The sequence below is a fragment of the Pseudophryne corroboree genome, chromosome 11, assembly GCF_028390025.1.
Source record: "Pseudophryne corroboree isolate aPseCor3 chromosome 11, aPseCor3.hap2, whole genome shotgun sequence".
Lineage (NCBI taxonomy): Eukaryota > Metazoa > Chordata > Amphibia > Anura > Myobatrachidae > Pseudophryne > Pseudophryne corroboree.
In genome coordinates, this window is record NC_086454.1 from 238,978,935 (window position 1) to 238,994,028 (window position 15,094).

A 15,094-nucleotide genomic window follows, 5' to 3' on the forward strand; every position below is an offset into this window, starting at 1 on the left:
TAGACAGAAAACACTTGACAATATATTTTCCGAAACATACCTGGCAAGTCATGTGGCCATAACATGTCAGGTGTGTCTGTGTCCATTTGTGACACACCTGCCATCTCTTCATTGGACACACAGACCATCGCTTGTTCCTCTAGATCTGTATACTCCACAGTCTCAGGGGCTGGCCCTGCCCCTGTTGCCCTCGAAGCATTCCAGTTCGCAGCCCTTTTCTGCTTCAGGTGGGACTTGAAGTTGGTCCAACTACATATGTTTTTTGGTTTTGGGGAAAGGAGAAGAAATGCAATGTAAGTAAATGTGAAGCATACTTTTGGACCAAATGTCATGCTTTTGGTTGCTATAGGCAACCTCACTTTTTTTTTTTTTTTTTGCTGAAATCTTAGTTAATGTATACTATAGTGTTTGTCATTGTGTCTCAGTATGTACTTACCGTCTACAGACTTCCTGTAGTGTGCGGACAATTGGGCCAACTTCATTAATCCGGTTAGTTATTTCTCTCCAGATGCGCTCTTTTGCCGCAGCACCCATGTTTGTGTTCCCAAAATGGATTTTATCAATGGCCAAAACTCCCTCCTTGAAAATGGGGGCTATCGCTTTCTCTTTTAGGCTGCTGCCTGTGATGCATCAGTCTGCAAATTGTCCCCACCTTCCTCTTCAGTTTGTAGTTGGCTTTGCTGGGTTTGGGTATTGACCCCGAATCACCCTCAGTTTGGCCCACATCTTCCTCAGGCAAGTCCCTCACACCAGCCTCTTCTTCTGTTTGTGGCCCAGTAGATGGTGATGGTTGACTAGTGGGTCGTGCTCCTTCATCCTCTACACTGGCAGGTCTTTGTTGGCTACGCTGCTGTTGCAGCCTTCTTCTCCCGGCTGCAATCTGTCTCATCTGATGTTGGAGTTCCACCATTTCAGCAACGATTCTGCTGGTCTCAGGATCTGAATCCATGATGGTGATAGCATATACGTCTGAATAGGTGTGGTGTTTTTATACCTGCGTATGCAATTTTTTTTGCGGGAAACTGCACAGGTGATGCATACACAATTGTTTGACATACTTTCATTGCATACACTATTTAAACTGCCTCCATGTGGCCTGTGTTTATCGGTGTATGCAGGAGTTTGCAAGGAGAGGAGGAGAGGAGAGATAGAGGAGAGAGAGAGAGAGAGAGAGAGAGAGAGAGGTGTTACGAAGAGGAAGAATAAGAGGAGGTGTAGGAGGAGGAGAGTTGTGAGAGGTAAGATATGTTTGTGTATGTTTTCAGGAAACTCATGCTTCCACTGTTTCGATGCTGTTAATGATTGTATTGCAGATGCTCAGCGGTTTTTTTACAGTTATATTTTTCAGATTTAGATATAATATAGTTAGAAAATTATTGTATTGTAAAACATTTGTGGTGATGTTGTCCTTCATTATAATTGTAATCTGTTTCTCTTTTTTCTGATTGGAACAACAGTATATATATATATATATATATATATATATATATACTGGCAATTATCTGCATGTTGTTTGGGGTGTTTTGGCTGGTGGGGTGTACTATTCTATGAGTATGCTTCTTATTTTGTTTTATCATTATTGTTCTTTTGTAGGGTGCATATTTAGAGTTTATCTTTTTGCCCAAGAGAGGCCTTTTTTTTTCTTCTGGTATTTTTTTCTATTCTATCTGCTAGTAAGTATCTGCATGTTGTTTTGTGTGTTTTGGGTGGTGGGGTGTTGGTTTTTGTTTTTTTAGTTATTCATGTAAGTATACAGTATATGTGTGTTAATTGTATGTTTAAGGTAAGTATATGCATGCTAAGTGTGTGTTTTTAGTGTTATTTGTGTTTGTTGTTTAAGGATCCAATTTTGTTACATTTTTTTTGCCTAATTTTTCCAATTTCTTGCCTCCTGGTGTCCTACATTTAGATATGGATTATGAGATGGAAGTAAGTGTTTTTTAGATGAAGTACTTATTTACATGTTGTAATTGTTGAAACACATTGGATGTTGTTTTGATTCAATTTTGTAACCTTTTCAAGATGCTGGTGGCCACATATCTAGCCCCTGAACCCGTCCAACCCCTACCTGCCCCTTATCCTCGAAGGCAATGGAGGCATGCAAGGCCTAGTATTTTCCGTTCCCGTGTCACCCTTTTTGGTATGCCAGATGATGAGGTTGTGCGCCGCTACAGGCTGCCCCCTCATGTCATCCTAGAAACTCTCTCGATAATAGAGTGATCTAGATACATCAATTCAGTATCCTACATCAATACCAGCATTGACACAATTCCTTGCTGTGTTACATTTCTGTGCCACGGGTTCCTACCAGCATGTGGTTGGGGTGCTGGTAGGAATATCACAGGGCGTCATTGATGCATTTTTCAAGAGAGTGAAGCGGTTCATATCAATGTCATTGGATGTTGGGTCCCTAGCTGTGTTGAAGCGGCAATTCCAGGAAGGGGGTAGTTGTTTCCCACACGTTATTGAGGTTGTGGATGGGACACATGTTCCACTTGTGGCACCAAAACATAATGAAGAAATCTATAGGAACAGGAAATTGTTCCACTCTCTGAATGTGATGGTTGTTTGTGGCCCATCCATCCAGATCCTGTCCCTGAATGCCAAGTACCCCGGCAGTGCACATGATGCCCACGTCATTAGGCAATCAAGGATATGGCAAAGATTAAGAATGATGGAAGGCCAAGACACGTGGCTATTGGGTGAGTTGTTTTGGCATAATGTATTAAAGAGTTTTTTATGTGATGTTGGGTTAATTTTCTACTTATGCTTGTCTTGTGTTTTAACAGGAGATCATGGATATCCTTGCACCCCCTGGCTCATGACTCCTTACAGCACACCCAGGCCAGGGCCACAAACAGAATTTAATTCCATGCTTTCAGCCACTAGGCAGCTGGTGGAGCACACAATTGGTGTCCTGAAAGGACGCTTCCGTGTGCTCCACCATACTGGTGGCGACCTCATGTAGTTACCAGAAATGGTAAGTAAAATTGTGGTCCTGTGTGCAATCCTGTACAATATTGCTGTGAGTAGTCGTGTGGCGCTTCCTGAAACTGAGGAATTGCCCAGAGTGGATGAGGAGCCAGGGGTTGGGCGTACATTGATTCAGGGCACAGAGACCCAGCGTGGCCATGCCGTTAGGACAAGAATAGTGCGCCAGTATTTCAGGTATGCTTATGTCCTGAACACATTACACAATTGTTTATGGTAGTATTGATATTTTCAATGGTGTGAGGTTTAACATATGTGACTCCAGCTTTGAGGACTAATATAAAGACATTTTTCTCCCATACAATTTTAATACATGATTGATATTAATGGGTGATGTGTATGTGTTTTGAGTAGTGAAATAACGTACTGTGAACTTGATAGGTCTGTAAATGGCCATTGAACAACAGTATTGTGTGTTTATCAGATATATTTGAAAGTCTTTGTTTTTTATGTTGTTTCACAAATAAAACTATTCTCATGTTAACATAAAAATGCTAACATTGCTTTTTTGCTGTTCACATTTCACATGCAAGCCTATTCTTTAATTTGTGCTTTTATTTTTCCTAACAACATATCCATCTGGCCACACTAATCCTACAATCCTGTATTGATTAGCTAAATGATGCATCCAAATGTGGTGCGTTTTATATATGTATATAAAACTCTATATGTACAGCAATGAGATTTTTAGCAGTGAGATTTTTAGCAGTATGAGAGGCCCTAACAGTCGCTTATACGTACGCAAGGGAGAACAAGGGAGGTACAGTTATATTAATAAAGTTTATCAATACAGATGACACCATCACATTTTGGCCAATCAACAGTTAGCACACAGTATAAATATTAGCCCATGTTGATAAAACTCCATTGGTACCATGCGAGCTGCAACTTTTTCGATGAGGGAGCTGCGGCTCATGGACCGCAATCATGGACCACCGCGTAGGCCGCGCGGAATGCTACATCCCAAATTCAAGGAAGCGTGCGGAAGGACACACTGGGGAATGCAGTGAGAGGGGCTCATGTGTAGGGTTGTGGGTAGTCTCCACAGAGGCTGTAGACAGACACCACTTTGGTTTGACATACAAGTTTACAGTGCATGGAGTGTGGACCTTCATAAATATATACAGGAATTACAGCAAGCAGGATAATCACAATGCGTCCCATTAAAATGGCCATAGTCCTGCATAGTGTAAGTTAACATATGTGTTATTTATAATTAAAGTGCACAAGCTGGAGCCGGAACCCTAGAGGTGCAGGTGGTAGGCCAATGCACAGTGGTCCACCGCAGAACTCCCGTGTACTCCTGTGGCACAGTACATTCCTGTGTGTGTGTGCAATTTAGAATAGGAAATAAATGTTAAACCAGAATAGAAAATCAAAATATTTTAATCCAACATACCAAGGTCTTAAAAAATAAAAAAAGTACATGACAAATAACTCAATGGTACCATATGACACAAACATTTACAATACAAATAACAAAAAAAATCAAAACAAAAAAATAACATTTGTGTGTTTCTATCTTTTTAGGTACAGCACAAAGGCAGGATTCAGATGAGCAATCAGAATCAGAATCAGAATCAGAATCAGTTTTATTGGCCAGGTATACTTACGTATACTAGGAATTTGTCTTCGGTTTGCTATACAACAGCCAAGTAGGTGACAGGTAAGCAGGTGTGTGTGTGTGTGTGTGTGTGGGTGGGGGGGGCAAGTAAAGTTACACAGATAGGTATACTGTAGGGACACAAGTGAGTTACATGTACGTCTAGTCAGTCAATGTTCAGGAGTTCAGCAGGCGGACAGCTTGGGGAAAGAAACTTTTGAGGCTTCTGGTGGATCTGGCGGGGACAGCCCTGTAACACCTGCCTGAAGGAAGCAAGTTAAACATGCTGTGGCCGGGGTGTAGCTGGTCTTTTACTATCTTCATTGCCCGCTTTTTAGCTCTGGACAAGTACAGGTCCTGGACTGAGGGAAGGTCGGCCCCGATGATCTTCTCTGCAGTTCTGACCACCTTTTGGAGCCTGCATATGTCCCTCGCGCTGGCGGAGCTGTACCATACGAGTATCGAGGAGCACAGTACCGACTCCACAATCGCGGAGTAGAAGAGGAGCAGGAGCTTCTGTGGGATGTTGAACTTCCTTAGTTGCCTGAGGAAGAACAACCTCTGCTGCGCTTTCCCAACAGTGGCGTCAGTGTTGGACCCCCATTTAAGGTCCCTGGAGATTGTGGTCCCTAGAAACTTGAAGGAGTCCACTAGCGATACCACACTGTCAGCAATCGTTAGCGGAGGTGCACTAGATGACTTCTTCCTGAAGTCCACTATCATCTCGACAGTTTTGAGGGGGTTGAGGTCAAGGTTGTTGCGGATGCACCACTGGGCCAGCCGGTCTACTTCCCGTCTATAGGCCGATTCGTCCCCATCCTTGATGAGGCCGATGACGGTGGTGTCATCGGCAAATTTGATGATCCTTACTGATTGCGCCTCTGAGGTACAGTCATTTGTGTACAGGGAGAAGAGCAGGGGTGAGAGGACACAGCCCTGAGGGGCCCCTGTACTGATGGACCGCGCTTGAGAGGTGAATTCCCCCGCTTTCACCACCTGTGTCCTATCTGTCAGGAAGTCTATTATCCAGGAACAGGTAGCTTCTGGGACCCCTAGGCTAAGTAATTTGGGGTGGAGGATGCTGGGGACGATTGTATTGAAGGCCGAGCTGAAATCGACAAACAGGACCCTCGCGTAGGTACCGGGAATGTCTAGGTGCTGTAGAAGGTAGTACAGGCCCAGGTTGACTGCATCCTCGACACACCGATTCGAGCGATAGGCGAACTGCAGGGGGTCCAGTTGGGGGCCAGTCACAGTTTTCAGGTGATTCAAAACCAGACGCTCGAACGTTTTCATGACCACAGACGTCAGTGCTATCGGCCTGTAGTCGTTCAGGTTCGTGATAGTGGGTTTCTTGGGGACCGGGACTATAGTAGACCTTTTGAGGCAGGAAGGGACTTTCTGTAGCTCCAGCGATTTATTGAAGATCTTGGTGAATATGGGGGCGAGCTGACCCGCACATGCTCTTAGGGCAGATGGTGACACTCCGTCAGGACCCGGAGCTTTCCTGGTTTTGGTCCTTTTGAACAATGCCTCCACCTCTTCTTGGGTGACTTGCAGTGCCTGGGGTTGGCCGTCGGTGTTCGGGGCATCGTAGAGGTGATTGTTTGGGTTGCAGAGGACTTCTTTTGCGAACCTGCAATAAAAGTGGTTCAGTTCATCTGCAAGGTCTTGGTGCATGGCGGTGGACTTTGATGTTTTCCTATAGTTGGTTATGGATTGCATTCCTTTCCATACAGATACGGGGTCATTGGTGGAGAGATCGTTTGTCAGCTTGTCCGAGAACCGCTTTTTTGCTAGCCTAATTCCTTTTGTCAGAGAGTTCCTAGTACGGTTGTATAGTGCTCTGTCACCGCTGCTATAGGCCTCCTCTTTGGCTCGATGAAGTTGCCTGAGCTGGGCATTGAACCAGGGCTTGTTGTTGTTGTAAATGCGGTAAGTCTTGGTAGGTACACACATGTCCTCACAGTAGCTGATGTAGGATGTGACAGTGTCTGTCAAGTCATTCAGGTCGGTTGCCGAGGCTTCAAAGACCCCCCATTCCGTGCAGTCAAGTGGAAGGAGCCTCCCCCCTCAACAACCCGACCCCATCAATCCTCCTCATCCTCCTCTGAACCCCCCCTCCCCCCTTCAACAACCTGCCCCCCATCAATCCGCCTCCTCCTCTTCCTCCTCCCTTTCTCAACCCCCCTCCCCCCTCAACAAACCGCCCCCCATCAATACTCCTCCTCCTCCCCCTCTCAACCCCCCTCCCCATCTCAATCTAACCTCCCCTCTCAACCCCCCTCCCCATCTCAATCTAATCTCCCCTCTCAACCCCCCACCCCCTCTCAATCTAACCCCCCCTCTCAACCCCCCAACCCCTCCCAATCTAACCCCAACTCTCAACCCCCCTCCCCCTTTCAATCTAACCCCCCTTTCAAACCCCTCACCCAAAGGGTACATCTGGGCATTATACACAGGTGCAGCATTATAAACTCCTGGAAATCTGGTGAGTTTTGATTAGAGATATGTGGAAAGGATGCACTGGTGAGGCACTGCCTCACCTGCCATAGACTTTTTACTCCAGAGTTTGGGCTATCTATATTATTAGAATAATGTAAAGAAGATATTTCAAACAAATTATCAGTATTTTTCATATATTTTATGCAGTCAAAACTCTGGTTTAAATGTAAGTATGATAGGAAAGGCTCTGCCTCACCTGCCTCACCCCACCGCACGTCACTGAGTTACATCCCACCATGGCCTGCACAAGTTTTAGCATGGCTGTTTTTGAGAGCAATTGCAGGCTGTGCTGGTATGTTTATTTCCTCAACAGCTGGAGGCCCAAACGTTCAACATCCCTGACCTAGGTAGTGAGCGGTTAAATTGTTCTCTGTTCCTTGCTTCTATATTACGTAATGTGATAATTTTGAATTGTTTACATTTATTACAGATGCTGCGTTTGGAGATCCCAATGTGGGAATTACACAAATATTGGCCAGGATGGAGCACCACTGCCGTGGCCTCCTGGATGAGATCGAGACCATGAAACAAATATTTAAATAATTTTATTTGCATCCTTTAAAAAAAAAAGTTAAAAAGTATGTTTGCAAATTAAAATGTTAAAATCCAAATTGGTGTGTTGTGTTATGTAAAAGATAAATAACATATATCTAGAGATGTTTCAACACTTGGAAAGGGTTAAAGTGAAGAGTGAAAAATGACTAGTTAATCAACTACTAACCGACACTTAAATACCAAAGGCGGTGACATGACAGTTAGGAACTGATTGTTTGGTACTTTAGCACTCCCCATTTTAACACACACTAAACCAAAAAGCATATATGATAAACTGTGTGTAATGTACATTATGTCAGTCAAGGATTACACACATTTAAATTATGTGGTATTGAGCAAATAGGCCTACAAAGTTATTTCTAAAAAAATATTTTAAGCCTTAATTGAGGATTGTTATTATGCAATTAGGTGGCCAAACTGTTCATTTTGAAGACTTTGAAAACTTAATTGGACAATCACATTACAAATCCTTAGCCTAATTGGTTTCTTAATGTAGAAATGGATGTGATTAAATAATTAGGGGGGAAAAAAGCACTGTGCGAATATTTGCAAGTTAACGAAAACATGTGCAAGCCTGCGAAGGGATAGCACATGTACGACAGTGTATGTGCTGCTAACGATGCGTTTGGCAGTCATGCGAATGGATCGCTACCATGCGAGGCTAAGTAATACACATCTACTTTGTGCATTATTGAATGCTCGTTTGCAGTAGTACGTGGTGGTCGTTTGTTTGCATTCGTGCGATGTGTTCGCTGCTGTGCGAATCGAATAGCAAACAACTCGGAATGAGGGCCATTGTCAGGTAAACTAACACCTTTCACACATCAGACCTTGGAATTACACAGCTCTAACCGGAGTCTATGAACCCGGCTTCAACATGGGCCTCAGCTGCAAACCCACTTGCACACTACACCAAAAATCTGGGAAATTCTCAGTTTGAACGTATTCACACTTAACCCGGATCTGTCCAGTGGTGCTGCTGCTGCCCCACTGAATCTCCTTCTGCATATGCCCAAATGACTGGTGCTGTTGCTGCCCCTCTGGTACTTCTACAGGCCCATTTTACGTCCTGCCGTGTCTGACCACTGGTGATGCGGCTGCTTCACTGGTGCTTCTGCTGTCCCACTTTGTCTTCCTCTGCATCTGCCCCACTGTACCTCCTGCTGTGGCTGCCCAACTGGTGCTGCTTCTGGCCTACTGTGTCTCCTTCAGTGACTACCCCAATGACTGGTGTGACTCTGTCATACTTTGTCCTGCTGTGTCTGCCCCACTGAGGACTCTGCTGCATGTGCTCCCTGTAATGTAGTCCGGCGCCTGCAGTTAATGTCATCTGCATGCACGCCAAACAGCCAATCACTTTTCTGACAACCCAGAGCTAAAAACCCATATAGCATCTGCAGAGCCATAACAAGACATTTTGGTGACCTCTGCCAAAAATAGAATTGGTGCCCCCTCCCCCCATATTCATAATAGGGACAGTGAGTGCCAAAGGTGCATGCCCAAGATATAGGGATGTGGCTTCACAGGGAAGGGGGTGTGGCCTCATGGGGAAGGGGTGTTTAGTACTAATAGTACTGGATAGTACCAATTCACATTACACCGCACATTAGTGTCCATGAGTGTATACCACACAGCAGTAACCCTTATACATGTTACACCACACAGTAGTACACCTTATACATGTAGTGCCACACAGTAGTACCCTCAAACACGTTACACCATACAGTAGTACCCCTTATATACATAATGCCACATAGTAGTACCTCTTATACACATTACGCCATAGTAGAGTCCCTTATACACATTTTGCCACCTCATTCCTCCTATTTTAAAAAAGGAGATTTATGGTAGACTTACCATGGTTAAATCTCTTTCTGCGAGGTACAGGGAAACATTGGGTGTACAGATGGATCTTGAACCAGGCACCAACAGGCTAAAGCTTTAGACTGTTCCAGGATGCCTAATTTATAACCCTGCCTCCAGGCACTGTGAGCTCAGTTTCGTTAACCAGTCCAATGCAGGAGCACGTAAAAGAGAAGGTAGATGTTAGTCACATGGAACCACGTTCTCATGACAGGAGAACGGACTAGCGGCTTATGCCATACAAACCCATAGAAGCTAGGTGCGTCAGGGCAGTCACCCTGTGGAACCAACATACCTCGCAAAAAGAGATTTAACCATGGTAAGTCTACCATAAATCTCCTTTTCTGCAGAGGGGTTTATTGGTTTCCACAGGGAAACATCAGGGTTGTCCTAAAGCAGTTCCTCATGGGAGGGGACGCACCATAGCATCCAAGGGAAGCATCCTGGGAGGTGGAAGTATCAAAGAACTTAATGAAAGTGTTCACTGAGGTCCACATAGCCACCTTGCACAATTGTTCTGTGGACACGGAGCAGCAGGAGCTGGGAGACCAGCCTGAGCATAGGCTTGTGCAATCACCAATCTAATCCATCTGGCCAAGGTTTGCTTATTCGCAGGCTAGCCACATTTGTGAAAACCAAAAAGTACAAAAAGGGAATCTGACCTGCTAATAGAGGCAGTCCTCTCCATGTATATACGGAGAGCCCATACCATATCCAAAGACCGCTCTTTGGAGGACAAACCAGAAGAGATGAAGGCCGGAACCACAATCTCCTGGTTAAGTGAAAAGATGACACCACCATAGGTAAATAATCAGGGTGAGTTCTAAAAACTGCCCGGTCACGGTGAAATATCAGGAAGGTGGATGACAGGAAAAAGTGCCTAGGTCTGACACCCTCCTAGCAGAGACAATAGCCAGTAGGAACAAGACCTTGGCCGTGAGCCATTTAAGGTCCACTGACTCAAGAGGTTCAAATGGAGATTCTTGCAGGTCATTCAGGACAACAGACAGATCCCATGGAGCCATAGGAGGAACATATGGAGGCTGAGTCTATAAAACACCCTGAGTGAAAGTATGAAAGTCAGAAATAGACAAAAATTTTCTCTGAAACCACACCAACAAGGCAGATATATGAACCTTGAGGGAGGCCAGACAAAGGCCTAAATCCAGGCCTTGTTGCAGAAAAGCCAGAAGTCTGGAAGTTCTGAATTTGTAAGCATCATAATTCTTAGCAACACACCAGGTGAAGTAAGAATTCCAGACCCTATAATATATCCTTGCAGATGCCGGATTCCGGGCCTTTAGCATACTTCGGATGATTGCCTCTGAGAATCCTTTGGCCCTCAGGAGTGATGCTTCAAGAACCTCGCCGTCAAAGCCAGTCTGACCAGGTCTAGGTAGACACAAGGGTCCTGAACGAGGAAGTCTGGGCATTGAGGAAGTAGAAGAGGATGCTATAACGATAGACCCTGCAGTTCTGAGAACCAATGCGGTCTGGGCCATGCTGGAGTGACTAGAAGTAGTATTCCTCCTTCTTGTTTGAACTTCCATAGTACCCTGGGCAGGAATGACACTGGAGGGATTACGTAGGGCAGCCAAAAGTTCCATGGAATTGCTAGTGCATCCATGAACACTGCTTGAGGATTATTGGTTCTTGATCCGAAGACCAGAACTTTGTGATTGTGTCGAGACGCCATCAGGTCTACATCTGGTAGGCCCCATTTGTCCACTAGGAGTTGAAAGACTTCCTGATGAAGACTTCACTCTCCGGCAGGCACGTCCTGACATCTGAGGAAATCCGCTTACTAGTTGAGGACTCCCAGAATGAACACTGATGATATTGCTGGCAGGAAGGATTCTTGAACTTCTATCATTGCCATGTGGCTTTGAGTGCCTCCTTGATGGTTTATGTATGCCACTGTGGTGGCGTTGTCTGATCGTACTTGAACAGGCCTGTTCTTTAACAGAGGCAGGGCAAGAGACAAAGCATTGAACACTGCCCGCAATTCCAGAATGTTTATCGGGAGGAGTGAATCCTCCATGGTCCACTGACCAGAGTGTTGCTCCAACATCGCGCCCCAGCCCCTCAGACTGGCATCCGTAGTCAGGTGGACCAGTTGTGGATCCAAAAGGGATGGCCCCTGCTTAACTGCTGGTCGTGTAGCCACCAGGTCAGCGATAGACGAACCTCCGGAGTCAAGGAGATCATGTGAGACCTGATCCGATAATGTAGGCCATCCCACTTGGAAAGGATTAACCTCTGAAGAGGGTGGGAATGAAATTGAGCTTACTCCACCTGTTATGAGCCATGGCAGTGGCTCATTCCTGTTTGCATTTTGCTCATGTATTTTAAGTTATATTTCTGTTTGCATGCCAGGATTTCTCATGTACTTGTTTAGAGTACTGTTGTTGGCCGCCTGTGGTGAGTCTGTGTAATTGCAGCCTGTTTCCTATGTGTTCAGTCTCACCTGCCAGTAATTAGGCCATTACCTTGTGCCTGGCTTCCAGCTATCCTGATTAGGGCGTGCTTCCTTTATTACACAGCTGGCCCTGCATCCAAGGCTGGTGATAGAAGTAGGGTTTTGTACCTGTATGTTCCTGGTTAGCTTCCTGCAAACCTGTTCCTGGTCCCTGTCAGCTCGTTGGAAATCCTGCCTGTGTTTTGCTGTGACCTGGAGACTTTGCCTGATCGATTCTTGACCAGATCTTGCCAGCTGGTGTTCAGGTTTTTGTGGAGTATCCAAGCTAACAGTTCTTTGTTTATATTTTTATCTTTAACATCCCTGAACATTGTTGCTCTCACTGTTTATTTGTTTATAACATCTAAAACCATTGTTGGTCTCATTATCACTCGTGCATTGGTGTTGCAAGGTTAGTTAGGTTTCCACTTACTCACTCGCAGTCGCGGGTTGTGCCTTGTCACTTACTAAGACCGGGGGGCATCGGAGTTTGGGCAGACCTAATTCACCCACTCAAACGCAGCTGCCGTGGGCACAAAAACTTTAGCACCGCAGGCACCATCCGTCCACTAAGAAGGGTAACGGAGTCAGGGGTAGAGCATGAGTTGCTGCCAACCTCAAACCTAGCTGCAGCTTTACCAGTGAGTACTGGAACTTCCCAGTGGTCGCATACTCCCCTGAGTTGCAGGTACTCAATTCCTAACACTACTATGTCAAAAGTCGACACCATCAGGCCTAGTACTTGCATCGCCGAGTGTTTCGACACTCTTGGGTGAGAGAGGAAGTATCTTATCTTGTCCTGAAGCATCAGGACCTTCTCTGGAGACAGAAACAGCCGTTGACTGTGTGTGTCCAGCAGTGCTCCCAGGAGCACCATGCTCTGAGCAGGGACCAGCAAGGACTTCTTACAGTTGATGAGCCATCCGTGGGCTTGTAGGCAGTTAACCATCAGTTGCAGATGACTGAGGAGGACATTGTGGGAGTTTGCCAGGATCAGCAAATCATCCAGATAAGGCAGGATCCTTACTCCCGGGCAACGAAGATGAGCCGTCATCACGGCCATATCCTTGGTGAAGATCCAAGGGGCAGTGGCCTGTCCAAACAGCAGAGCCTGGAACTGATAGTGAAGGTTGCCAATAGCAAACCGCAGATACTGCTGATGCAATATGGCAATAGGTATATGCAGGTAAGTATCTTGCATATCCAGGGATACCATATAATCTCCGGGTTCCATGGCCAGTACAATTGAGCACAAAGTTTCCATACGGAACTTGGATACTCTCACAAACTTGTTTAGTGATTTGAGGTTGAGTATAGGCCGGAAAGACCCGTTGGGTTTCGGTACTGGAAACAAGGTCGAGTAGTATCCTCTGCCCCTCTGGGATAGAGGTAATGGCACCACCACTCCTGTATCTAGGAGGGAACTCACAACCATTTGTGGAGCTTGTGCCTTTAGCGGATCCAAAGGGATAACTGTTGTGCAGAACTGGCGAGGGGAGTGCCTCTTGAAAGAGACTGCGTAACCGTGAGAGACAACTTCTCACACCCATGCGTCTGAAGTGGTCTTTAACCAGACTTGGGTGAATCGCAGAAGTCGGCCTCCCACCCTGGGATCCCCCAAGGGGAGGCCTGTCCGATCATGCAGCAGGTTTATTGTGTTTAGAAGCAGGCTGATGGACTGCCCAGTACTGTTTAGCCTTGGGCTTTGTGGTTTTGGAAGCACGAGAATGTCTCAGGTATGCCTGACCTTTTGCTTTCTCTTGAGGTCGAAAGGAGCAAAAAGTGGTACCCTTTGCCTTCTGTGCAGAAGGAGTTGTGTTAGGCAGAAAGGCAGTCTTAGTAGCTGCCAAGTCAGCCACAATTTTAGTGAGGTCTTCCCCAAACAGGATGTCTCTTTTGAAAGGCAGTACCTTCAAGGACTTTTTGGAGTCCAGGTCCACCTTCCATTACCTCAACCACAGAATATGGTGAGCCAGGATGTATATGGTCGATGCCTTGGCTGCCAACACATCTGCCTCAGAGGACGCCTCCTGAATGTAATAGGTGGCGGTGGTAATGTGAGACAGGTACTGTCTGGAAGGTCAGATGTATCCTGAGGCAGCTCATCCTCTAATGCCTGAACCCATGCTTCAATTCCATTTGCAGCACAAGAGGCCACTATAGTGGGCCTATGTACAGCACCTGTAAGGGAGTAAATAGACTTCAGGCATCCCTCCACACACTTATCTGTCGGTTCCTTCAGTGAGATAACAGTGGTGATAGGCAGAGTAGACGACACCACTAGACAGGTGACATGGGAATCCACCAGTGGTGAATTTTCCTACTTGTTACACAACTCTGTAGGTAGAGGATAGCGATCTACCATCCTTTTAGACAGGGAGAATTTCTTTCCTGGAGAAGACCAGGGTTCTTGTCGTATGTCCACTAGATGGACAGAATGTGGTAATAACGTTTTAGTTACCCTCTGATGTTTAAACTTATAAGGTTTCTTAGACACCGTAGTGGAATCCTCATCATCATCAGTGATTTGTGGGATCTGCTTAATAGCAACCAGGGACATTAACCTGAGTACAGGTTGAGTATCCCTTATCCAAAATTCAAAATCCCACATTTTTGGGCCCCCTATTGAGATGACATATATATTATATATTATGTGCATATATAGCTATATTATATATATATATATATATATATATATATATATACACATATATGTGTCATTATCTCAGTAGGGGAACCAAAAATGTGTGATTTTGAATTTTTTATAAGGGATACTCAACCTGTAGTAGATTCCTCATCAGAAGCAGCTGTGTCAGTGTCTGACGGGGCAGTATACTCCCCATCCTCATCAGAGGAATCTTCTGAGAGATTAGTGGATTGTGAGGAGGAAGAAGCCCACTTGGATGGCCCCATGGCGTGAGAGTGACTTGGGGCAGTTTTATATCTAACAGGATTGACTCAATTGCTGCAACTGGGTAGACAAATTATCCGCCCAGATTTACCATGGGGACAATATGTGGCTGTAATTGCACAGAAGGTCCCATAGGGGGCATAAGGCGTGTCACAAGCATATTGAGCATAGTTGAGACTGCCACACACAATGGCTCCTGATTGGTTAC

General features: G+C 45.4%; 1 long non-coding RNA gene across 1 annotated transcript in view; it reads right to left on the minus strand.

The window, feature by feature from the left end:
* LOC134969386 (uncharacterized) overlaps window positions 1-15,094 on the minus strand; it is a 32,203-nt gene that overhangs the window by 1,120 nt on the left and 15,989 nt on the right. Inside the window, exon 2 of the long non-coding RNA XR_010189468.1 lies at window positions 41-249. This is a non-coding gene — a long non-coding RNA (uncharacterized LOC134969386). The remainder of the gene's footprint in view (window positions 1-40; window positions 250-15,094) is intronic.